This window comes from Mesoplodon mirus (assembly GCF_964341445.2).
Source record: "Mesoplodon mirus genome assembly, chromosome: 2".
Classification (NCBI taxonomy): domain Eukaryota; kingdom Metazoa; phylum Chordata; class Mammalia; order Artiodactyla; family Ziphiidae; genus Mesoplodon; species Mesoplodon mirus.
The window spans coordinates 136976731-137003505 of NC_138977.1; positions in this window are offsets into that span (position 1 = coordinate 136976731).

Genomic DNA, 26775 nt, shown 5'->3' on the forward strand with positions numbered 1-26775 from the left:
TTTATTGAGGATTTTTGCATATATATTCATCAGTGATATTGGTCTGTAGTTTTCTTTTTTTGTACTATCTTTGTCTGGTTTTGGTATCAGGGTGATGGTGGCCACGTAGAATGAGTTTGGGAGTGTTCCTTCCTCTGCAACTTTTTGGAAGAGTTTGAGAAGGATAGGTGTTAGTTCTTCTCTAAATGTTTGATACACATCACCTGTGAAGCCATCTGGTTCTGGACTTTTGTTTGTTGGAAGATTTTTAATCACAGTTTCAATTTCATTACTTGTGACTGATTGCTCTGTTCATATTTTCTATTTCTTCCTGGTTCAGTCTTGGAAGGTTATACCTTTCTATGAATTTGTCCATTTCTTCCAGGTTGTCTATTTTATTGGCACAGAGTTGCTTGTAGTAGTCTGTTATTATGCTTTGTATTTCTGCGGTGTCCATTGTAACTTCTCCTTTTTCATTTCTAATTTCACTGATTTGAATCCTCTCCCTCTTTTTCTTGATGAGTCTGGCTAAAGGTTTATCAATTTTGTTTATCTTCTCAAAGAACTAGCTTTTAGGGGCTTCCCTGGTGGCGCAGTGGTTGGGAGTCCGCCCCCTGATGCGGGGGACGCGGGTTCATGCCCCGGTCTGGGAGGATCCCATGTGCCGCAGAGCAGCTGGGCCTGTGAGCCATGGCCGCTGAGCCTGCGCGTCCGGAGCCTGTGCTCTGCAGCGGGAGAGGCCACAACACTGGGAGGCCCGCGTACCGCAAAAAAAAAAAAAAAAAAAAAGAACTAGCTTTTAGTTTTATTGATCTATGCTATTGATTTCTTTGTTTCTATTTCATTTATTTCTGCTCTGATCTTTATGATTTCTTTCCTTCTACTAACTTTGGGTTTTGTTTGTTCTACTTTCTGTAGTTCCTTTAGGTGTAAGGTTAGATTGTTTGCTTGAGATGTTTCTTGTTTCTTGAGGTAGGAGTGTATTGCTATAAACTTCCCTCTTAGAACTGCTTTTGCTGTAGCCCATAGGTTTTGGATCATCATGTTTTCATTGTCATTTGTCTCTAGGTATTTTTTGATCTCCTCTTTGATTTTTTCAGTGACCTCTTGGTTATTTAGTAACGTATTGTTTAGCCTCCATGTGTTTGTGTTTTTTATGTTATTTTTTTCTCTGTAATTTATTTCTAACCTCATAGCATTGTGGTCAGAAAAGATGCTTGATATGATTTCAATTTTCTTAAATTTACCAAGGCTTGACTTGTGACCCAAGATGTGATCTATCCTGGAGAATGTTTTGTGTGCACTTGAGAAGAAAGTGTAATCTGCTGTTATCGGATGGAATGTCCTGTAAATATCAATTAAATCTATCTGGTCTATTATGTCATTTAAAGCTTGTGTTTCCTCAATAATTTTCTGTCTGGATGATCTGTCCATTGGTGTAAGTGAGGTGTAAAAGTCCCCTACTATTATTGTCTTACTGTTGATCTCTTCTTTTATAGCTGTTAGCATTTGTCTTATGTATTGAGGTGCTCCTATGCTGGGTGCATATATATTTATAATTGTTATAGATTCTACTTGGATTGATCCCTTGATCATTATGTAGAGTCCTTCCTTGTCTCTTGTAACATTCTTTATTTTAAAGTCTATTTTATCTGATATGAGTATTGCTACTCCAACTTTCTTTTGATTTCCATTAGCATGGAATATCTTTTTCCATCCCCTCACTTTCAGTCTCAATGTGTCCCTAGGTCTGAAGTAGGTCTCTTGTAGACAGCATATATATGGGTCTTGTTTTTATATCCATTCAATGAGCCTGTGTCTTTTGGCTGGAGCATTTAATCCATTCACGTTTAAAGTAATTATCGATATGTATTTTCCTATTACCTTTTTCTTAACTGTTATGGGTTTGTTTTTGTAGGGACTTTTCTTCTCTTGTGTTTCCCAGTTAGATAATTTCCTTTAGTATTTGTTGTAGTGCTGGTTTGGTGGTGCTGAATTCTCTTAGCTTTTGCTTGTCTGTAAAGCTTTTGAATTCTCCATCGAATCTGAAAGAGATCTTTGCCGGGTAGAGTAATCTTGGTTGTAGGTTCTTCCCTTTCATCACTTTAAATATATCGTGCCACTTCCTTCTGGCTTGTAGAGTTTCTGCTGAGAAATCAGCTGTTAACCTTATGGGAGTTCCCTTGTGTGTTATTTGTCGCTTTTTCCTTGTTGCTTTCAATAGTTTTTCTTTGTCTTTAATTTTTGTCAGTTTGATTACTATGTGTCTCAGTGTGTTTCTCCTTGGGTTTATCCTGCCTGGGACTCTGCACTTCCTGGACTTGGGTGGCTATTTCCTTTCCCATGTTAGGGAAGTTGTTGACTATAATCTCTTCAAATACTTTCTTGGGTCCTTTTTCTCTCTCTTCTCCTTCTGGGACCCCTATAATATGAATGTTGTTGCATTTAATGTTGTCCCAAAGGTGTCTTGGGCTGTCTTCATTTCTTTTCATTCTTTTTTCTGTTCCACAGCAGTGAATCCCACCATTCTGTGAATCCTTCTAGGTAGTTTTCATTTCAGTTATTGTATTGTTCATCTCTGTTTGTTTGATCTTTAATTCTTCTAGGTGTTTGTTCTTTAATTCTTCTAAGTCTTTGTTAAACATTTCTCGCACCTTCACAATCTTTGCCTCCATTCTTTTTCTGAGGTCCTGGATCATCTTCACTATCATTATTCTGAATTCTTTTTCTGGAAGGTTTCCTATCTTCACTTCATTTCATTGTTTTTCTGGGTTTTTATCTTGTTCCTTCATCTGGTACAGAGTCCTCTGACTTTTCCTTTTGTCTATCTTTCTGTGAATGTGGTTTTCCTTCCACAGGCTGCAGAACTGTAGCTCCTGACTTAAGTTTTTTAAAGGACCACTCTGGTTGTTGTATTGAGAGTAGACTGTTGGGTGAGGTTTGGGGCGGGGAGAGTGGAAGCAGGAAGACCACTTAGAAAGCTATTGTAATATGGCAGGTGAGAGAGGATGGAGGTTTCTACATGAGTAATAATGGTGAAACACACTGGATGTATTTTGAAAACAGAGCCAACAGGATACGATATAAGATATGAAAACAAGAGAGTAGTCAAGGATGTGATCATGGCATTTGAGGCTAAGCAAATGGAAGGATGGAGATGCCATTAACTGAGATGAGGAAGATTGAGGGAGGGGTTGTGTGATGTTTGGGGGGCTAGATCAGGAATTTGGTTTTAGAATAATAAACTTGTGATGTCTATTTGGCATGTAAGTGAGGATGCCAAGTAAGCAACTGGAGGTATAAGCCTGGAGTTCAGGTAAGAGGTCTGGCCTGGAGATACTATAATAAAGCCAATAGGTGTATATGTACACACACTGTTATAAGCATTTTACATATGCTAACTCATTTAATCCTCACAACAACCCCAAGAGGTAGCAGGAAGTATTATCCTTGTTACCAAACTCAGGTCTGGCTCCTCACCACTCAAAAGTCAATACCTGAGACACAGTTGTTGGTAGAAAGGAAAGTTACTTTTAGTCAGAATGCCAGCAATATGGAGAGATGGTGGACTCACTGTGCTCCCAAAACCACCTCCAAAGATTCTGCTCAGCCATGAAAGTTTTTACAGGGAAGTAATCTCAGTTAATCACTGAGATAGGAGGTCAGAGTCATCGTCATCCCCCACTGAGTGCAGGTTCGTTGACTCCTTGTGATCTTTCTTTAGATGCCATCTTGTTCACACAGTTTGTTCCAGAGATTATGGATGCAGAATCTAGGGAAGAGATCTGGTCATCTGTTAATCATTTATTCTTCATTTCTACTTTGATCTACAGAAAGAACCAATAGGTTAGGCAAGGTATTGTGTGATCAAAAGATTTGAAATGTGTGCAGGGCCAGAGATGAGTAGAGCATGGAGGTGCCTGGTTTAAGGTTAGTGACAGACAAAAGGGGCCTCCTGTAGAGAGCCCTTTCCTGCCAAAAGCTGCTTACAAATCCCCACTTCTCAGACTATCATTCCACTTCTATGGGATCATGGGTGAAGGTCCGCCTTCTGTAACTTCTTCATGCTGACAGAGAGTGCCATATTCTTAGAGTGGAAGATGTTGACATGGGTCTGTGGCATCTCTTTGTTGACAGTTGCTCCCGTTTACATACATGGGCAGAACAAGCTACAATTATTCTGATGCCTGCAGATATAGATGATTATGAGCTACAGTGTTAATCCCATTCTCTTAAGGCCAGTTCTTGGAATTGTGCTAGCCATAGATTTAGTACTGCTCAATATGTAGCAGCTTGTGTCATGGCTGCAGTCCTGTCATCATGTGTTAACTTTTTCCCTCTGGTGGCAGTTATAGTATCTGTAAAGCAACTCAGGAATGTGCATCAGACACATTCTGAATGTGATTCTATTGTTCTAATCCTTAGCTGCTTGAGCCTGCTCTTTTGTGACTCAGGAAAGCCAGGGAGACTTCAGCTTTTCTACAAACAAGAGGCAGGGGAAATGGAGGAGCCTGCAGGGTTCTGCTTGGTTCCATCATCTCTTATTTCACGGACTGGATAACTGAGGCGCACAGCAATTAAGTAACTGAGGTCACAAAGGTAATTTGTGGAAGAGCCATGATTTTAATCCAGGCACATAAATATCACAACCCATACTTTGAGCCACAATGATATAGTGCAGGTAATAAATTTGAGTCTTCAGCATATGAAGGAAATTTAAAGCTATGAGTCCAGGTGAGATCACCAAGAGAATATGATATCAAAAAGATGGTCTGAGAATTTGGTTAAAAATAAAATGGGGTGGGATGGAGGAAGGTGGGTAGGAACATAGATGGAAGAAAATTAGACCTGAGTAGATAAATTATGAAGCTGTGTAATGGGCACATGGAGGTTCATTATACATTGCTATTTTTTGTATGACTAAAATTTTCCATGATAAAAAGTGAAAACAATGATAGAGAGATGAGGAAGAATTATCAAAGGAGACCAAGAAAAAGGGACAGTGAGGCAGGAAGAAAACCAGGAGTATGGTATCCTGGAAATCAAATGTTCCAATTGCCTATTGCTGCATAAAAACCACCCCAAAACTTCATGGCTTAACCAAACAACAATCATTTAATTTGCTCAGAATCTGCAATTTGGGCAGGGCTCAGTGGGGACCTGTCATCTCTGCTCCAGTGCTGTCAGCTCTCAGCTGGGGTGACTCTCCTGGGCCCGAGGACCCAGCTCTGAGTTGGCTCACTCACATGGCTGGCAAGTTGCTACGTCAGCTGGGAGCTCAGCCAGCAGAGTCCTATCTTCATCTAGGGTCAATCCCAGATTTACCAAAGAGAAGTAGTGCAAACAAGAATTACTTGAGACTTCTTCAAGCATGTACCTTACTCTCAACTGACAAATGACCCTTCAGAGGTCATTGAGGAAGATTCCACTGATGCTGGGATTGTTTTCTTGATAACTGTTACAGGAAACAAGGAGAACACATTTGTTATCTAGGTCTTTGTAAATGCCAGGAGAGCCCCTGGACTTTACAGTAAGAGATATCTGAATTTTGTGCATACCCTTTGGCACAGCTCCTCCTTGGAACTTCTCCTTTGTAAAATACTTTAAATAGGGATTTCCCTGGTAGTCCAGTGGCTAAGAATCCATCTTGCAATGCAGGGGACGCTGGTTCAATCCCTGGTCAGGGAACTAAGATCTACATGTCGTGGGGCAATTGAGCCCTTGCGCCACAACTAGAGAGAAGCCTGCACACTGCAACAAAAGATCCCGCATGCCGCAGCTAAGACCCGATGAAGCCAATAAATAAATAAAAACTTTTAAAAACTAAAATTAAATTTAAAATATAAGAAAATACTTTAAATAGCTGCAAGAAGATAGGGAGAGGCTAAAAAGATATGTACAAATCCTTGTGTCTCTAACAAATAATAGGCAAATAGCAAAAACTAATTAATCTTCTTATTTATCATTCAAAATAGTTCTGCTCGTGGGTTTAAAGAAGGTTTTTACCATGGGTGGGCCAAGTGGTTGTTCCTCATCAGCATTCTAAGGTACTGACTGCCATTAAAACCCATCAGAGTTCACTTGAGAGTTTTTAACACCGAGACCTGATTTCTAAAATGCTTTTGACACTTCAAATCAGGCGAGAGGTTGGAGTGCCAGTGCTGCATCTCTCCCCATGTACACCTGGAAAATATAGAAGGGTAGGGGGCAGCCAATCCTGAGATAAGTGGGTCACCTCACCTGCCACTGAACATACACAACTGGACTGCTGGGCTGTTGTAGAGGAACCAAGGAGGATACAATTTTAAAAATGCATGGGGAGAACTGAAAGGCAAGTTTTGTTTTTACTTCCTCATTTCTCCTAACCTAAAAATACAAGGGCTATCTGAGACTATCAGATGTGAATTAGTACACATTTTGATCACGATGTAGTATTTCTGCAAGTTGTATCTTTGCTTGTGTTTTATTATCTGAGAACAGATTTAAACAAGCCAGTTTTTCTCTGTGGTGAAGTCTCCAAGGGCATCATTCTCAACAACAGGCACCCGTCATTGACCCATGTCACTGGCCAAGGGTTGAAGTACTGGTTCTTCTCAAACACTCAAAGAATTGAAATAAGTCTCAGGAACAGGTATAAACCCTTTCACCCTCTGCCTTCTACTAGTGTAACTTAATTAAATCACAGTAAGGGAGTTCCCTGGTGGCGCAGTGGTTGGGAGTCTGCCTGCCAATGCAGGGGACATGGGTTCCAGCCCTGGTCTGGGAAGATCCCACATGCCACGGAGCAGCTAAGCCTGTGCACCACAACTACTGAGCTCGTGTGCTGCAACTACTGAAGCTTGTGCACCTAGAGCCCGTGCTCCACAGCAAGAGAAGCCACCGCAATGAGAAGCCCGTGAACTGCAACAAAGAGTAGCCCCTACTCACTGCAACTAGAGAAAGCTGGCATGCAGCAATGAAGACCCAAAGCAGCCAAAAATAAATAAATAAACAAATTAATTAATTTTAAAAACTCACAGTAAGTTAATGAGGCATTTGGAGAGTAAACTACTTCATTCTCAATACAAACACATTCTGAGTTCTTTTCTTCCTTCACCTCTCCCCATCACCTGTTAGTGCTCACCATCCTCTCCTTGGTTTCTAGGAGGTCCTCATCTCCTGATTTTCCTCTACCTTCCTTACTCTGATTCTGCACCCAACCCCAATGTGTGGTTTTTTTCCCCACACCATGCAACTCTGTGACACCAGCTGGGTGCCTTACAATTCAACTCAATTCTGACACTATCTACCTGGATGTAGCCTCAGATTCCACAAATTAAGGACTCAGTCCTACAGTAAGACTGCCCCCTGCTCCAAACTTCAGAGGCCAATCGCAAGTCCAAGTTGTCACCTGGGCTTCTTACCCATCAGCTACAGATCAGAGGTTCCAACATCCCCCTCCTTGGGTTCAATTAATTTGCTAGAAAGGCTCACCAATCTCAGAGAAACATTTTACTTACTAGATTATCAGTTTATTATAAAAGGGTATAACTCAAGAATGTCAGACAAAAGAGACCCATATGGCAAGGTATGGGGAAAGGACGCGGAGCTTCCTGGCCCTCTGAGAGCACCACTCTCCCTGAACCTCCAGATGTTCATTAACCTGAAGCTCTCCCAACCCAATCCTTATGGGGTTTCATGGAGGTTTCATTACAGAGGCATGATTGATTAAATCATTGGCCATTGGTGACTGAACTCAATCTTCGAGCCCCTCTCCCCTCCTTGGAGGCTGAGGGGTTGGAGGTGGGACTGAAAGTTCCAACCCTCTAATCACATGATTTGTTCTCCTAGTAAGCAGCACCCCCTCCTCAGGTTACCCAGAAACTTTCTAAAAGTCACTCATTAACATAACAAGACACTTTTATTGCTCTCATCACTTAGGAAATTCCAAGGGTTTTAGGAGCTCTGAGTCAGAAACAGGACAAAAACAGAATATATATCTCTTATTATACATCACAGCATCACACTTACACTTCTCAGACTCTTCTTCAGCTTCTCACACCTTCTTCCCATCATCCTTACTATTCCTGTGGGAGTAGTGGCAGTGGTAACAGCAGTAGGTAGAGAAACAGCGCCAATGGCAGTGGTAATAATAAGAGTAGTAAGTAACGGCATGGCAGTGTTGTTAGCTTCAATTATTGTGGCAGTTTTCTAAAACTTTTCCCTAGCCTCAATCTTGCCCCTTATTACATCCTTCACATTACCACTACTATAATTCTTCCAAAATAAAAAGTTAATCATATCATACCCTTTCAATCTTCTAATGTCTCCCATGACCTTGGGGATAAAATATAAATTCTTAATATGGTATAAAAGTTCTGTCACCACCCAGCCCTGTCTATCTCAGTCCCTACATGTGCCCTTTGACACTGCCATCCCAAACAACTTGCATTTTGCCACATACGGCATGCTGTTTCTCACCTCTTCCTGGATGGAATGCCCTTCGCCTTATCTCCTGCTGGACTACCAACCCAAATGATTCCCATGTATCCCTCCAAAAACAGCTGCAGTAAAGTTTCCTCTCTAGGAAGATAATCCCAAGTCTCCAGGCTACATCAAACACCACATGAAAAAGACTATTATTTTGCTCTTTGTTAATTTATTTGAAACCCTCTTTCCTGCATGCCCAGCAGTCAACTGCAAGCATGTTAGAGATACTCAAGAAAAGGGTGAATGAATAAATGAGTGAATTATAGCTCAATTATAGATGAATACATACACTGCTTTTCTTTTTCCAGTTACAACTTGCCCTGTTTCCTCAGGTTGCTCATTGTCTAGCAAGGGAGACAGAAATGTAAGTATTATAGTAATTTTAGAGGATTCATGGACCCTCTTAGGCTCACTCAGGAATCCCATGTTAACAACCAATTAAATAATGATGAAATGGACACACAGGATAAAAGAGATCACACATCATTTAGTGACATATAGTGTCAGAGACTTGTCAGAGCATTTGCTTTATAAAATAAAGAACAGGGCCACGCCTGCCCTCCAGGCTGACAGTAATCCACTAGGCAGCACCTCTGGAGAAAGGTCACTCAACCAGTTTTGAATCCACATAGTTGAGGGCATGGTGAAGTACCTGATAAAATGCTTTGTCGTAATCCTTTGTTTTTCTCAGATCTACTAACCTCATAAACTTTATTTTTAACAAATACATACTAGCTTTTTGTTCCTCTGGACTTTATCCACATAAAGCCCAGAGAGTGTCTTCCTGGGTCCTCTGAGCTCTGGCCATTTTCCATGGAAAGTTTCCATTCTGGTTCTCTGATCTTGCCTCACTCAATTGGTTTCTTTTCTACTTTCCTCAGCCCTACTTTCAGCAATCTAATTCACAGGGTGTGACTCCTCATCTCACTACCTGCCCTAAGCTCTGTTCACCACTTTCCTTAATCACAAGCCTTTTCTTCCACACAAAGCTTTCTTTCCTCATCACTCCTTCCTCTACCCTAGACTAGGATGGTATTTTCCGCCTTCCTCTTTATCAGCATTCCATCTAGTCTTGGCCAGGCAGCAGCCTCTAGTTCACCCTGAAATGTAATCTCCAAAGTCCACATGTATTTGCATCTAAATATATCCTTTGTCAATACCGTGGTCCCTTGGTATCCACCAGGGTCAGTTCCAGGGCCCTCACAGATACTAAAATCCTGGAGGCTCAAGTTCCTCATATAAAAATGGCATAGTATTTGCATATAACCTACACACATCCTCCAGTGTACTTTAAATAATCTCTAGGTTACTTATAATACCTAATACAATGTCAATGCCATGTAAATTGTTGTAAATACAATGTAAAAGCTATGTAAATAGTTGCTGGTACACAGCAAATTCAAGTTTTGCATTTTGGAACTTTCTAGGATTTTATTTTTTTTCAAATATTTACTATCCATGGTTGATTGAATCCATGGATGCAGTACCCGCAGATATGGAGGGCTGACTGTAGTCAGAAAGAGTATTACACAGCATCATACAGCACCGGGATCCACGTTTCTATATCGCAGTTCTTTTTGCCATTGGTATCACCCCTGTGTGAGCTAACTGGCTCAACTGTTTAGATCTGTCTTTCAAGTTTTCATGAGCTACAGAACCCCTTATTCAAATAAAATCTTAGGGCTAGAAAGTAACATTTAAAACTAACTTGCTCTGGTTGATGTGGGTGTGAAATCCTGAGCCCCCTTTGCCTCTCAGTCCCATCACTCCTACGGGTTCTGCAGAGCCTCAAGGTTGAAAAATCACTGGGATAGGGCACATTCTAATGAAGCTAAAGTGGTAAACTCCACACCATTGTTCCAGGTTTTGCCACGGGCCCTGCAGTATCCATGAAAGCAGCATGACAGTGGGCATGTGGGCCAACTCTGGAGAAAGACTGCCAGGGTCCAGAGCCCCAGTCCCTCCGCTCACTAGCTGAGGCTCTTTGGGCAATTGACTTAACCTCTCTGTACCTCCACTTTCTCATCATAAGACAAAGATCATAATGGTTCCTGACTCTTTGCTTGTGAAAAGGATTAAATGAGTTCATAGGTGGAGAGAGCTTAGAAGAATGCCTGGCTGACCCAGAGAGGTGGTAAATAAATATTTGGTATTATTATCTTCCAAAATCATACTGTATTTGTAAAGAAGACCTGGGGGCAAAGTGTAAGTGACTCAGCACAGTCCTACTGTCACAGAACACAGCCTGTGTCAGCAGTCAGGACTGTCCCCCTACATAAAGTACCACAGGCTGTCCCTTTGCAAACTACGCCTTGCAATGCAGGAAATGGTAACTCAGGGCCTTCAAAGGGGATACTGGCTTCATCCAACAGAGTGACTAGCTCTACAAAGGAGTTTGCTCCCCAGGGTTTACTAGAGATTTAGGTCAGGTGAAAGGTTATACACAGTGCACAGCTTTTCAATGGAAACGGACTGGGCCATTTGATTAGACTTGTAAATCTAAGGTTAATTGGGTGTTGAGCATTGCAGCTATAGGAAATAGGGTACTTGGTATGTTTGTATATTTCTGAATCTGTCCCCTGTTTATAGCTACAAACATATGCCATTAATTTATGATTTTCCTTCTATAGGCTTCACCAGAGCAACACAAATAGAGATTAGTCATTAAACCCAGGAGGAATTTGGGAACAGGACATAAAATTTAAAGAAGGTTATACACTGAGAGAAAAAAAAATCATGTAAGAAGTAAAGGCAACAGAAAATTAGCTGCTAAATCTTCAGGATAATGCATTTTTACAGGTTGTTTTTAATAATACTCACTATATTGTACTTTAATCTGTGGTCCTCCAAGCTAAGCTAAGTGACTCCCAAGAGAAGGGGAGAGGTTTTTCTAAGTAGTGTAAATAAGTCTTTCAAATGAAAAAAAAAAAAAAGAACTGAATCTTGTTTTTCCTGAGTTTGTATTTTCTTTATTACTTTTTGTCCACCAGACCCGCAGGGAATGTGGAGTGTGTAGGGATCGACTCTTATTTCCTGACTGCCTGCTTTCCCAACTAAAACCTGGAATGAGAAGATGAGACTGAGGTCCTTCAGGCTCCACCCACGTCAGACCCCTTCCTGGCCAGTGGAGAAAATGTAGGAAAAGCTCTGTCAGCACCTTCACACACATCCCTCTGATTAGAGTGGAAGGAATTGGTGATGATACAGTTCGCATTCCCCATCCTCAATTCCAAAATCCAAAAAGCCCTGAAACCAAAAGTTTTTCCCATAAATTTGGCACAAAAATTCATTTGGTGGCAAAATCTGACCTTCTTAACATGTAGCTGAAGACAGTCATTCTTTGTCTCACTTAGCGTGATGATACATATATTTTTGTGGTGGAACTATGATAATATTTGTTTATGGGGTGCTGATCCAGACCCCACTGGAAATATTATACAATGTATGAGATACATACCATTTTACCTTTCTAAAATCTATAAAATTTTGAATTTCTAAACATACCTGGTCCCTTGTGTTTAGATAAAAGATGGTGGGCCTGTCCTACATGTTCTGAGGTGGTAAGAGATCTGAAAAAAAAGAGGACACATTCTGGCTCTGCAGAAGGTAACATGAACTGCAAATTTAGAAGTGCTTCATATGGATGGGAACTCAAAGTGAGCTGTCAGTATTATCTATCTCAGCTTGAGGAGCAGGAAAGCAGTGCAGTGAGTGACAAAAATCAGCCAGCAGCCACATTCCTTGACCCACTATGCATCACTGCCCACCAGTCTAGACTGAGGCCCAGCTGAGCACACAACAGAAGCTACTGCCACGCCTACCTCCTAGAATCCTTATCTCGGAACCCACTGCAGGTGCTTTTGCCAGCATCTTCATTTTTTCACTCTCTTTCACCATCTCTCTACACTAAACAATTCCTCTTCTATTCTTACAAGTTCCATATTAATCACCATGCAGAATTCACTGGTGGTGATAGTAAGTTTAGGAAATCTAAAAAGAACAATATTAGTTTCATTCTGGTTATATTTGTTTTATTTTTTTATTCTGGATTCACACTGGCTGGGTTCAAATTATGGCTCCGGTCATCTATGTGACTGTAGATGAATAATTTAATCTCCTTGTGCCTCAGTTTTCTCATTTATAAAATAGGGATAATAGTACCGATCTCACACAGTTGTTGAGAGGATTAAATGAGCTAATACTACATGAAGCACTTAGAAGAGTACTTGGCAAATTGTGAGTGCTCCGTAAATGTAAGTTACTATTATTTATGCGGCTGTCTGTAACTGTCTTCTAGATGAGCTCAGTATACTGGTAATGTTTTTTTCCTTATAGAATTCCTTATATCAAATTTCCTAAGATGGTACCATAAGCACATTTGCTGGTCAATAATTATTTGCTAGGTATGAAGATAAAGGAGAAGAAAAAAGCAACAAAAAAAAATAGATGCACAATCAAAACCTCAGTATGAAATTACAAGCTTTCATCACATTGCCGACTGTAACATTCTTGTGTTTTGCAGTTTCTCCCCCTCCTCTTTCCTCCTCTTGCTAATTTGTTTTAAAAGCTAAGAAATAGGGCCTCCCTGGTGGCGCAAGTGGTTGAGAGTCCGCCTGCCGATGCAGGGGATACGGGTTCGTGCCCCGGTCTGGGAGGATCCCATATGCCGCGGAGCGGCTGGGCCCGTGAGCCATGGCCGCTGGGCCTGTGCATCCGGAGCCTGTGCTCCGCAACGGGGGAGGCCACAACAGTGAGAGGCCCGCATACCGCAAAAAGGAAAAAAAAAAAAAAAAAAAAAAAAAAAAAAGCTAAGAAATAAAGTAAAAAGAGGATAATAAAAGACTTGGTGTATAAATTTCAAAATAAAACCATCAGGCAGGAACAAATCTTTGAGGAAGTCCTTCATAGTATATACACATTTTTGTTTTCAGATTACCCATCCCTTAAATTAATGTAAATAATATTAATCGAATTGTCCAGCTAAGAATACACTAAGGACAATTAATTCTGCATTAAATTGAACCCCAAGTACTTAAACATTGTAACTAGGAAAGAAATCTTTCCAATGATATATCCTTCCCTGATATCTCACAAAGCTCTTCCATTCAGAGTTAGACCTTGGAGAAGATACTCCTTGACCTTCCCCAAGACATCAAAAGCAACACCTGTTCAAACTGGCACATGGGTCATCTCCACCAATGGGTTCATAATTTTCAGGTTCATTTTCAGTGCTCTCTACCCTGTGTCCGTCATTATAGAAGAGAAACTGGGAACCCCATATACTCACTATTCCTCCCTCACCTCCTGTTCTGACTATGGAATTAACGTTGGGGCACCTGTGACTTTTTTCTAGGGTCAGCCCTAATTGGACCAACTGATATTTGTTTTAGTCGAATTCACCTCCATCCTATCTTATTTATCAAAAAAGTACACACCAAAAAAATGCCTAACTTAAGGTGGAAAAAAAAAATCACAGCTAAATGTAGGTTTAAAGCTGAAGAGACTTGAGATTGAAAAACTGCCAGTTCTCACTGCTCACTTACTCTCATGAGGGTTTACAGCTCCTGAAATCATGCCAGGACTTTGAAAATGAAAGCTTGCAGTTAGAAAACGATGGCTCATGACAGCAAAGATCAGTCATGTGATAGGCCAAGCGTTTTCCGTCATTGCCGTCTTCAATCAGACAGAGCTCAGAAACAGAGGTTAATCGGTCAGATAGCATCCACAGAGGCTGAGGGCAGCAGAATCCGGCTGCAGCAATTAATCATTTAATTGCTTTCTGATTCACTTTAAATGTCTTTTAAAAAGATATTAAAGAAAAACATTATTGAAAGAACATTTTAGACTATTTAATAAAGATCCAACATACCCTTTGTGAACCAGAAAATGAATGGATCTCTAGCCCAACTCTGTTTAATGTTTTCTTGGGCAACATTTACTTATACAGAGGAAGGAATGACAGAGTCTCTGCAGCAGGCAGAAGAAAAAGTATGTATAAAAGCACTTAGGAAAGAAAGTATGGGTGTAAATAAAAATAGGCTTTTTGTTTGTTTGGCTGTTTGGTTTTTTTTGCTAAATTGTAGGGTGTGTGACAGGAGTTGATGGGAGAGCCGACAAACATAGTAAACTAGATTTTAGAGAGCCTTGAATGCTGAGATAAAAGAGCCTGGACTTTGAAAAAAAAAAAAAAAAAGAGAGAGAGAGAGAGAGCCTGGACTTGATTTACTAATTAGGCAATGGGAACCACTGAAGATTTCTGAGCAGAGAAAGCAGCACGAGTAGGGTATAGCATGAACTGTGGGGTCCATCAGCCCTAGGTTATAATTCTAGCTATCCCTCAGAGCTGGTGTGAGCACATTAGGACCTTTTTGGAGCCACCCAAGCTGAACAATGGAAGTAATAATACCATTGCCAGCATTACTGAAACATTAGAAATAACATACATAACATGCACACCCCAGGGCTTGGCACAGGAAAAGCACCTAGCAAATGGTGTTTGCTGTCCTCCTGCTGTGCTCTGGGTAGGAAGGTCAAAGGGTAAAAGATGGGAGGAGGGAGACCAGAGAGGTCCAGGTAGGAGGTAGAGAGCCCAGACAAGACAAAGTACAGGCAAGGAGAGCTGCAAAGAGAAAACGGGACAGACTATGAGGGACACAACAAAGGTAGAACCCAAGGAAATGGAGACTAAGAAAGATTTAAGTTGCTCAGAGCCATTTGACAATGACTGGACATGACTGAGGGAAGAGGAGAAGCCAGAGAGACTCCAAGAATCTGGCTGAGATAAGCATCACACAGGTCGGAGAGACGCAAACGTCTATGAGGTCCATAATAAACGTAAATAAATGCCAAACACTGAGCTTGCATTTCTAGAACGACTACAGAAATAACCCAAAACATATTTCTTTCTGCAATGATCACATCTGAATTCCTGAGCTGCCCTGAGAACAATTTTTAAATCCACAGGGCCAGATGATTTTAGTCATGACATCACTCAGCGTCGTACGCCAGGCAGGGTCCTTCTTCACCACACTCCCCTCTTCACGTCACCTCCACCACAAACATCCCACCGTTTCCTCAGGCACTTCCTCCTGGCTTCATTGTTGTCTCTCACTTTATGATCCTCTCAGCTCAAATAACTGCTGATGCTCTCCTCAGGCTGGAACTGCCTTCCCCACAAGCCCCAGCTGCTTGGATAACAGGTAGAGAAATACCTGGCACTTCAGCACAGCGGGGCGGCACCTAATAACTCACTGCACCTGACATTTTCATTACACACTGCATTAGAAGTTTCTTCAGGAAGCAGCCTTAATAATTTTGCCCCACTCTGCTCAGTGGGGATTAATATTAATTACTTACACATACGGGCGGAGGCCACTCTTTCAGGACAAACTTCTGTCCTCGTCTGGGTCACTGTGGGTTTCGGCCGCGTCAGCTCCATATAATTCACAAAGGAATCAACCCATAGACACTTCCCAGCCATGCATGTGCCTGCAAGACACACAGAGGAAACTTTATAGCGTATATACATGGGCTTTAATATCACAGTATACATTTTGGGATGTATGTCTAATTTGTTAGACATACTGAAAAGCTGACGAGCCACTCTGAGCCTTTTTGGAGGCCTCTGCTTCTCACCGGCAGCCCTAGAGAAGCACAGGATTGCACTGTCTTCCCACTCACTGCCCTCTTGCTCTCCCTGCAGGAGCATCTCCACCTAAGCTTGCTCTGGAGCATTTAAAAGTTCTAGTGAGACTATGGGTTTTTTTGTGTGTGCGTCCCTGAATAGTTTTTCTCTTCTTCCACTAAAGTTGTTTTTCTTGACTATCTCTGAGAAAACATTGAATATGGTTTAACTTTATTTTAGCCTTAACTTCAGGACAAATGTCATGCTGATTTATTTCCAGTTAATGATGTTGTACTTTCCATGCAACCTGACTACCTCCAGAATGACAAAACTCTATACACATACAGGGTTTTACAGGTAAAAATGTTTTATGCTTTACAAAGAGAAGTGGGACTTGGGAAGGGGGTTGACGACAATGTGTGGCCAAGGGTTGTTTAGAAGCCACCTCATCACAGATAGGAAAATGTTCCTTCTGGATTCTTCACAGTATTCTTAATCCAGGAGCACTTGGCATCAGGCACTAAATGGGCTATTTGCACGGCTGATCCTCTGATGGTGTGCAAGTGCTTTTCTTTTCAAGTTACTCCTGGTTCTAAGGAGTGGAGACTGATATGTATCGTTAAGAGTTCTACGTTTTTTTGGTTTTTCTTTTTTTTAATCTCTGTGTACCCGAGTAATATTAGTACTGAACATCGACTACCCACTTAGTGCCACCACTGTGCCACCACTCTGTGAAATAAGGTATTATTATTACTCCTATTTTTCAGATGAAGGAACTGAGCCTTACAGAGTTTAGATAACTTCCTCAAGGCCAGACAGCGGTAACTGGGAAAACCAGAACTCAAATCCAGGTCTCTTTTATACCAGAGTCAGAGTGAAAAGTCATAATAACTCACTGGAACAATAGCATCCACAAATGGGCATTTACTAGAAAATTCTGGCTTGCCATCCACAATAAAGGGAAAAAAGCCTCAGTACTTACCACTGTGAGTTTGATTCCACATACATCTCTGAGCGTATAATAACCTTAACTGTTTCATGAAAAGGTACATCAACTCTGTGCCATTTATTGACTTCTTACTCTGTACAAGGCGTGCAGCTAATTAATCACTAAATGGAGGAGGTTGGGTCTCAAGAAGAGTAAGATGTCCGTTTCTCAAGGTACCTACAATCCATCTGGGTAGACAAGCCCTAAATACATGCAATGTATTGACTGCATGTACTGATACATGTAATGATATCAGGAAAGGCATTGCAAATCTTGATGAGATTCATTACCAACTTAACAATACAGAGCAAAAGTGCTAGGGTGAGTCAGGTGAGGGAGACTTCTCTCCAAGCAGGAGTCAGAGAACTAGATTGGAGGCATGGGACTTGAGGTGGGAACTGAGAGAGGGGTAGCACTTGGTGAGGTTGGAGATTGCTGGAAAGTGGAAGCGGCATCCAGGAGAAGCGAGAAGGTATCCCTGGAGTGGGTACGAGGTCTCCACAGTCCTGTGCCATTACGGTGCTTGACTGGAATGCAGCATGAGCCCACAGTCGTCAGTGAGACACTATTATAGACTGAAGTGTGTCCCCTGAAACTCATGAGCTGAACCTCTAACCTCCAGTGTCAGTATATTTAGAGGTAGGGTGTTAAAAGAAGTAATTCAGGTTAAATAAGGTCATATGGGTGGGACCTTAATCCAATGTCCTTATAAGAAAGAGACCCCAGAGATGCTCAAGCACAGAGGAAAGACCATGTGAGGACATGACAAAAAGGCAGCAATCTGCAAGCCAAGGGGCGAGGCCTCAGGAGAAACCAAACCTGTCAACACTTATATCTTGGACTTCCAGCCTCCAGAACTGTGAGAGAATACATTTCTGTTGTTTAAGCCACCCAGGCTGTGGTATTTTGTTCTGGCGGCCCTAGTAGACTAATTACACACACCTTCATCTATTTCACGTATAACTTCTCTGCCCTGGCAGGATCCGCCACCCCTCCCCTATGCTACCTTGGATCCTAACTATCTTAGAGGGCTTGAAACCTGGAGTAGCAGGTTTCCAAACCTGTGGGCTCTTCCATTTGGTTATCATGCAGACCTCTGTTGGATGCTTGAACAAGCTGAGGATGATCTAAGGCACTGCATTTCAAATTCCCTGTGGTGAAGAACCACCATCCCCCATTCCTTGGCTGACAGATACACCATCTTACTGTGCTTGCTGAGTAGGCAGTAGCAGCCACAAGCAACTCACTGTGTAAATTTAACAATATTCTATTCAACAGTGTCCCCTGATCAGGTGTGTGGATATGGCAGCCAGGCAGTGGTGTGCTGGCAATGAGCAGTACCCAGGGTGGTGGGGTGGGATGTAGGAGGAGTCCTGATTTGTATCATTTGCCCATCGGCAAGATAAAAATACCTCCTGCCATGACTGATTTCAAGCTACCGACTTGAAGTCACTGAGCCACAGAGATGGGAAGAAACGCCCATAATCGGCTCTCTCCAGCCGGTATCACCCACCTCCAGCCCATCACAGTGGCAGTGCACAATGACTGAAAAGTTTCTAAGTACTTACTTGTCATTTTTGTACTTAACTCCTTGCAGAAGGCAGGTCACACTTTGCATAACACCGACCTAAATGTTTTAAGTGTAGGTGTCCCCAAAGAGGTCCCCTAAAGTCCATTAGCTCACTATTTTATCAGGATAAATTCTGGATCCACAAAGTTCTAAGAAAGCATTTTCAGAAAGGGCCTGATTCCCCAAAATTAGCTATGAGAAAAATGGCAGAAGCTCAGCTCTTGTCTTCTTCTCTCCCTCTTTTTTCTTCCCTTCATCTAGAAATATTATCTCAAAGACCTTCTCCCCATCTCTTACCTTTCCCCTTCCCTTGTCCTCTCTTTCCTAAAGGATTGTTCTTCCATTTCCTTTGCTCTCTTCCACATCACAGTTAAGCACAACCTTTCAAATGGTCTACTCTCTTTCTCCTACAACTTGGCTCTATTGTGGGGATGGGATCCCAGTCTTTGTTATAAGAAACAATGAAGGGATAAACCCACTCAGGCAACTCAAGGGTAAAACCCAAAGCAGCAAGCTGATTTAAAGGGCCTACAGGATTAAAGGCAGAAAATGGAGTTATAGTAGCCCTCTTTATCCTTGCTTTTCCAGAACCAATTTGGCTTTGTTCTTTTTTCTTTTTTTTCAAACACGAAGCCAGCCATTAGTAGCATAGCGGAAGCCTATGGCATACAGAGCAGTGATTGGAGTGGGAGTGACATCGGCACTGACACCCAGACAAGAGGTAATTAGGGCTGACCTTGGGAGATGGCCATGAGAACAGAAACAAAAACACAGATATAAGCCATAAAGCCATATTTTGAAGTAAAATCAACAAGATTGGACCACTGATTAGAGATAGAATAGGGAAGGAAATAGGCAAGGGAAGAAGATGGTGCAAGGTCTTGAACACTGACTGAAGCCAGATGAGTCATCCTGGAGCTCGGCTCCGAATGAGTTACTCAAATGAGAAAAAACACTTGGATGGCTCCAAGCCCACTGCACACAGAATAAAGTCTAAATTCCTGTATAAGAACTGCCACAGATCTGCACTGAGTTATCAGCAAGCTTGGACTCATTCATTCATTCAACAGACATTTATTGAACAGCTATTATTATGTGTTATGCTGGATCAGGGAATCAAAAATGGGGAAAAGGCACAGTTCCTGACTTTGATGAATTCAGAGTCTTAAAGGGGGTAACCTTCAAATAAATCAATACACATATGCTCAAGCCCTGTTCACAATGTTCTCTTCATCTGAAATCCATTTGTTTATTGAGTGCTCACTCTATGCCAGAGACTGCTCTTGGCCCTAGAGACCCAGTCAAGTTAATTCCATTCGTTTCCCAATCAGACCTGTGCATTATTGATTTGGGATTGTCTGCATAGAGAGCTGAGGCCAAAGGGAACCTCAAAGGGGAAAGACTGAAGAAGAAGAGGAAGAGAACCAGCACCAGACTCTTGGAGTAATGCCTACAGTTCAAGGATTAGAAAAAAGGGAGAAGAGCCAAAAGTGGCCAGAGGAGTAACCAGAGAGGGACAAACAAGTCATAGAAGCTGCATGTGGAGAGTTTCAAGAATAAAGAAGAATCTGAACTGTGTTCAGTGCTGCTGAAAGCCTAAGGGAGAGAAGACTGAGAAAGGAACCCATACAGCCACTCACTTCAGGTGACAGATGGAAAGAAATCTGTGGTGAGGGACAGATCAAAGATGCATCACAGAGCAAGGGGGTGCTTTATAAAGACTCTGAAGCAGGAACTGGGAGGGTACAGAATTTGTGGACACAAGTGAAAATGTTGACCTTAGAGAGAGGAGAGACAATTCTTTCCCCAAGACCAGAAAGAAGGAAAGGACAGAGAATATGCAGAGACAGGGTAAAAGGAGGTCATAGAGGCCCCAGGAGTATTTGAAGTCAGACAATCCCATGTTTGGATCTCAGCTCTTCCACTTACTTTCTGCATCATATCAGGCAAGTTGCTCAAGCTCTCTGATCCTTAGTTTCTTCATCTATAAGATGCATATAATAATGCCTTTCTCATACGGTTGTTGTGAGAACACATGGAGAAAATATATGTGCCACCAGTTTCCCCCTTGCCTTATCAGCTAAGGTACATACGGGGGTCACATAAATAAATTCTACTGGCCCTTGCCCCTCCCTATCTGCTCATATAGCACCATGGCACTCTGCAAAGTCTTCTTGAAAAAGTGCTCACAGGTGAGCCCACCTCACTAAGCTCTAGGGTGTCAGCTAAGCCTCTGCTGTCTCCACACTGCTGCAGGTGAGGTCCTGGAATAAACAAGATGGCAAATCAAAACATGCTGCCTGCTACTACAGAGTATTGCTGAAGCAGCCTTTTCAGATTTTACTTCAAGCCTTTCCCTGACCCAGCCTCCACCAGTCTCAGCCTGGGCCTGGATAGAAACCCGAGTGACAAGCACAAGGCTATACCTCACATTGTCCCTCCTCTCTCATGACCAGGTTTGAGTCAGGCTCTGGAAGTCTCTCTATTCTTCATCTGAACACACTTTTGGCAGGTCCATCTCTTTAATGTGCTAAATGCCTCCTGATATGTATCCATCCCAATCTAGGTTACAGTAGACCCTGGCACACAGCATGGGCTCAATGAAAGTTAGCTCCCTTTCTCCCTTACCTCAGCACCACGGTTTCATTCATATTTCAGATTTGCCATGTCCCTTTTCCCATCCTTGGTTACATCTGGGTTTGACCCATGTGCACAAAGACTTGGTTATACTGTATATGTAAATGTTTAGCGACCAGCTCTCTGGGAGAAAAAGCCTGATTTTGTAAGTGTTTGCCAATTTTCATGGTGTAAACACTCCCACCACGGCTGCTTTCAATTTACCAACACGACATCAACCACCTTGCAAAATTCCTGAAAATTTAACAATCAGTTCTCCCAAGCTGGTAGAAGCTTACCACTCAACTGGTTACCTGGAAGTCTTGGCTAGTAGTATACTGAAGCAGCTTTCAAGTTTCTGCCCATTTAATAAAGTCCCATGTATATCCGGCTACTGCTTTGTGAAGACAACATCCCACCCCAACTGCATTGCAATGGGGATGAATTGCAAAGGCACCAAGTCTCATTTAGGGATCTTCGCTATTTTCATGTGGTTTGGGAAATGATTGTGTTTAAATGGCATTTTGAGGGAAACAGACACACCCTGATGGGTGAAATCTCAGGGATGATCAGTGAACAAAAACACTGTCACCAAGTAAGTAAACAGTGACAAGTTTATAAGATGCTTTTGGCAGTAGCTGGATTTCTCAGTGCTGAACACTTGAGTTGGGCATGGTGGGAGCGGCTGGTTAGCCATTTGTCAGGCAAAGTCAAAACAGCCCTCCAGCTACAGCACAGACGGCAGACTGCAGCTCGTCAGCATTTTATTTATGACTCTTAATTAGCAAGCAAAAAAGGAGGGAAGAAGTTTCCAGCTTGGGATATACATACTTATACATATATATTTCCCAGAAATTATCTTTGTCAAAATAATTTAAATCCCCACAACACTGAGAGGTAGATATAATTTACATTTTATAGAGAGGAAACTCCATCCTGGAAGGAGTGTCATGAACCATGATGTCATGCAATTATGTACAGCACAGGTTTGCTTGGGCCAGCCTGGGGGAGGGGAGGGAACCTTCATCAATGAAGGTTCAGAGAGGCAAAGTGACTTTTCCAAGGTAACAGCTAGAATGTGACAAAACTGGGACTGACAATCTTCAGACTCTAATACAAAGACTCTTTCAATCACACCATGGTTGGCTTCTATCTGGCATGTCATAGTAATAGTCCATTAACTTGGATTAAAAGAGAGCTGAGGGCTTCCCTGGTGGCGCAGTGGTTGAGAGTCCGCCTGCCGATGCAGGGGACATGGGTTCGTGCCCCGGTCTGGGAAGATCCCACATACCGCGGAGCGGCTGGGCCCGTGAACCATGGCTGCTGAGCCTGCGCGTCCGGAGCCTGTGCTTCGCAACGGGAGAGGCCACAACAATGAGAGGCCCACATACCACAAAAAAAAAAAAAAAAAAAAAAGAGAGCTGAATACCAAACTCATTAAAAGAGAGCTGAATACCAAACTCATTACATTGGTGAATAAACTTATCGTACTTAACAGTTAGAATTAATTCTTTGGAGGGAGGGGAGTTATTGAGTTATTGAGTGAGTTATTGAGTGAGTGAGGAATATAGGACAACTAAGTGAGTAGGTCAGCTCCCTGCCTGCTTTTGAAAAACCTGGGGTCTTGCTTTGCAACCAGCAGAGTCGAATCAGGCACAGGGCAGAACTAAAGAGTGGATCTTCACAGCCCATGAGTTCAAAGTGACTGTGCTCTGTGGAGGAGTCTTTGAGCTGTTGGGCCTTCAAGTGATTGTGAGGTATAGAAGCATCAGAAACAAAAATAGGCCTGGCAACTATAAACACATAGGATTGCATACCTCAAACCTCTATTTACAGATGGCATTCAAAAGGAATTGCACTGGGCTTCCCTGGTGGCACAGTGGTTGAGAGTCTGCCTGCCGATGCAGGGGACACGGGTTCGTGCCCCGGTCCGGGAAGATCCCACATGCCGTGGAGCAGCTAGGCCCGTGAGCCATGGCCGCTGAGCCTGCATGTCCGGAGCCTGTGCTCTGCAACGGGAGAGGCCACACAGTGAGAAGCCCGCGTACCACAAAAAAAAAAGGGGGATTGCACTGATTACTTCTGATCACTGATTTGACCCCCCAAAATCCTGATACTTACATAATAAATTTTAAAAAATTATTGAAATAAATCACCTTTATTGTGGGTTTATTTTGATTTTTACTTCCTGTGAAACCCAAAAAACAAAGCGTTTCTACTTATTCTCAAGGTTCCATGCCTCACTAAAGAATGAACTGGAAGGCGGTAACTTCCAAGCTCTCTGAAGAGGTGTGGAGGTCATTGTGGAGGTCGCCAGTATTTCTGGTTCTCTTCTCTTGCAGGGACAAGGAAGGATTGCACTTCTCCATCCCCTTGAAGATAAGCATGGCCACGTGACATACTTTGGCCAAGGAAATACGATCAGATGTAAAGTGTGTCACCTTTGGGTGGGAGACTTAGTTAAGAGCTAGTGCACAATTACCCATGCTCGCTACCCCTGCTGCAGTGATTCCCCAGCAGACAGTCTGGGATGACAGACTATCTTCCATTAGGTCCCAGAGTCACTCTGACAGGCAGACTCTTTCCTGAGTTTTGGAAGCTATCCTTACCATGGCATAGCTTCACCTATCTTACTAGGAGAGGAGAATTGTTCGGTGAAAGAGGAAGTTAACTACGAGGAAAATGAAAAAGGAATAAGTCCAAAGCTGAAGACTCCGGGACATTTTTAACCCCATTGGAGGCCTAGCACTCTGAGTGCTGGAAAACTCAGTATCTAGGGTGCTCTTCTTCCTGAAGTGATCAAGAGAAGGTGGAAGTCAAAATGAATCTGTACCTTCAGGTTTCCAAACGAATAACTGGAAAGGATCTAGACCCCTTGGAACCTAATAAGAAATCTCCTGAGCTGAACATGGAATTGAGATTGAGTCAAAACAACTTAACAAGTATCTATTAAGTGCCCATTCCTTGTATACGACTATGTTTGACATTACAGGACATGCTTTTACAAATATAGAGGTCTCTTCTTTCTTTCGAGGAACTTCAACCTAATTAGTGATATAGTTAATACATTCCCATCAATACTTACAGCTGAGACTGACTACAACTGGAAGAGACGGAGGGGATGTTGAGGCTCTCAAGGCACACAGCAGCAGAAGAAAGAGCTCCTCAAGTTCTTGGCGGCTCATATGGAAGTAACCAAAAGCAAACAAGCTGCCTCATGGGGCCTGCCTCGTTTTGGCTCATGCCCTCAGTGTAACAGTGAAGGACTAGAGGCCAATAAACTGCAGCAGCTGTCTGGCCATCATATCCTGTGTGCCCACCCCTCATCCCTGCTCCAGATGGCTTGGCTGTAACAACCAGGGATGCTGCCAACTCAATGGGCAACAGGTAAGTTGCTCATTGCTGCATATGTTATGGCACCTGGAGGTGGCACTTGAGGTCTTTGGATTAAAATATGTCAGACCTTAGTAAGGAAAACTTGATTATAACAAGGAGACTGGTACCTAATCCAACCACTCCCCTCCCCCAGCCTGGCCCAAACAAACCTGTGCTGTACATAATTGCATGACATCATGGTTCAAATATAGGTCCTGTTCCCCTTTCTCCAAGTCTCTGAAATCATTGAAGGTTGAGTGTAAATACCACCTTTAAGATCATTCTTCAAGCTGCATGACTGAATTCCTGCAAAGAAGAAAAGAGGTGAAGAGTTCATCTTTTACTAGAGTTTGAGCAACCCACCAGGGCAGCGGTACCCTGACACCAGGACATCCAGCATTACTGAGCCTGAGTGAACAATGCTGCTCCTTCCTTTGTGTGGAGAAAGGGGCAAAATATCAGTCAGCACCTTTCACATCCACAGCCCTCCTGAAAGGAACACCTGTGCCCACTGTCCAGGCTGGGGAGCACCCTGAGCACGTCTTTAAGTCTTTAATAAAGGTGACTCAAGGACTGCCAATCACAGTCTGGCTCATTTGCTGGGAGGTGGTTAGGCGTCCAAAGCTCAATCTAGACAGGGACTATGTAATTATGTAATTAAGCCAATGAGACTCTCTTTCTCCCTCCTTCTCTCTCTCCCTCTTTCTCTCTCCCCCCCCTCCCTCCCTACCTTTCTCCTTTTGGAAATGATTGGGAAATACAGGGAAGATGGTCATTGAGTTGTCAGTGGGAACAGAAGCTGAAAAGATGTATATGGACAACACATGCCATGTAGGAAAGCTATGGGGGACAGAGGGTATGAGAGTGCCAAAATTGAGACTAAACTAAGGAATGAGCTACTGAAAAGATGCACAGAGCTGAAAGCTAGGCCAAGTCGGTGGTCCCAGTTGTGGTGAACACAGAAGCCAAGTCCCTATGATAGAAAGAGTGGGGGTAGGAACTCCCATGGCTGAGCTGTGCTGGACTCCCCAGTTTCATCTTCCCTGTGGCCTCCTGAAGACTAGTTTTCCATGAGAGTCCTGTCTCCTGTATCCTACCAACAAATCCCATCAGCAAAGTGCCCCCAGTGCATCCCAGCTCTTGCCCTGAAACTAACACACATGCAAAGGGCCAGGTTCTACAGATACCTGGACATTGGCCAGTCTAGACCAGCCCTGATGCTCTCTTACCCATGTCACCTGATGCTTTTCATCCCAGGCATTTGACACTTAGCATGTCAGGCTATATTGTTACTCATTTGTGCAGGTTTTCATGCTATCTTGATAGCTATTTGTTCCGTGGAGTATTTTTAGCACGAGATGAGGGAGGTGGCTGGGAGAACAGTTGGGGAGGAAGAGAAGTGTTCTAGCTGGGGACAGTGTCACATTCTCAATGCTGTGTTAAGTGCCGTGCACAAACACATGCTCCAAAGAATGATTGTTGATGATCTGTCTTAATCCCACCTTCCTGTGTTTATGAAGACATGTACAGGCAATTGAAAATGAGGTCTCAGGGGATCCCTGACAATTGAAACTCTTCCTCCTTCAGGGAGCAAACCAGGAAACACCTAAGTGCACCCATGTGGTCTTCATAGAAAGATATCACATAGGGCCGAAGATTTCAGGAAAAAAAAAAAAAAAAGAAAGAAAGAAAAGGAAAACGTTTTCAAATCCATTTAAAACAATCCGTGCAGCTGTTTCCTCAACTCTCCGGAAGAACTGAGACGCAAAATGCTATATATCCCCTCCATCCTCCCCTCACCCCAACCCTGCAAACTGGCTTTCAGGTGACGCAATCATGAGACCTCTGCGGTGAGCTCTGTCTGGAGGGATGCAACGGCCAGCAGCACATGGGGTGCTGCCACCTCTTGGATGTTCATAGCCAAAGCAAGTCTCTGTCCCAGAAAGGATGTATTTCAGTGATATTATGAAATGTTAACGGGCAATCTGTTCTGAAATAATTGCTCAGTGTGTTGGCCTCCTTTTCCATTTTAGAATTTCAAAGGCATCGCAGGCCAAAAGCAGTGCCAGCCTATTAGTGGTACCTACACTGATTAAATCTAGCCCATACAACCATGGCTACACAAAAGCTCTTTTTCTCAATTAATAAAATGCG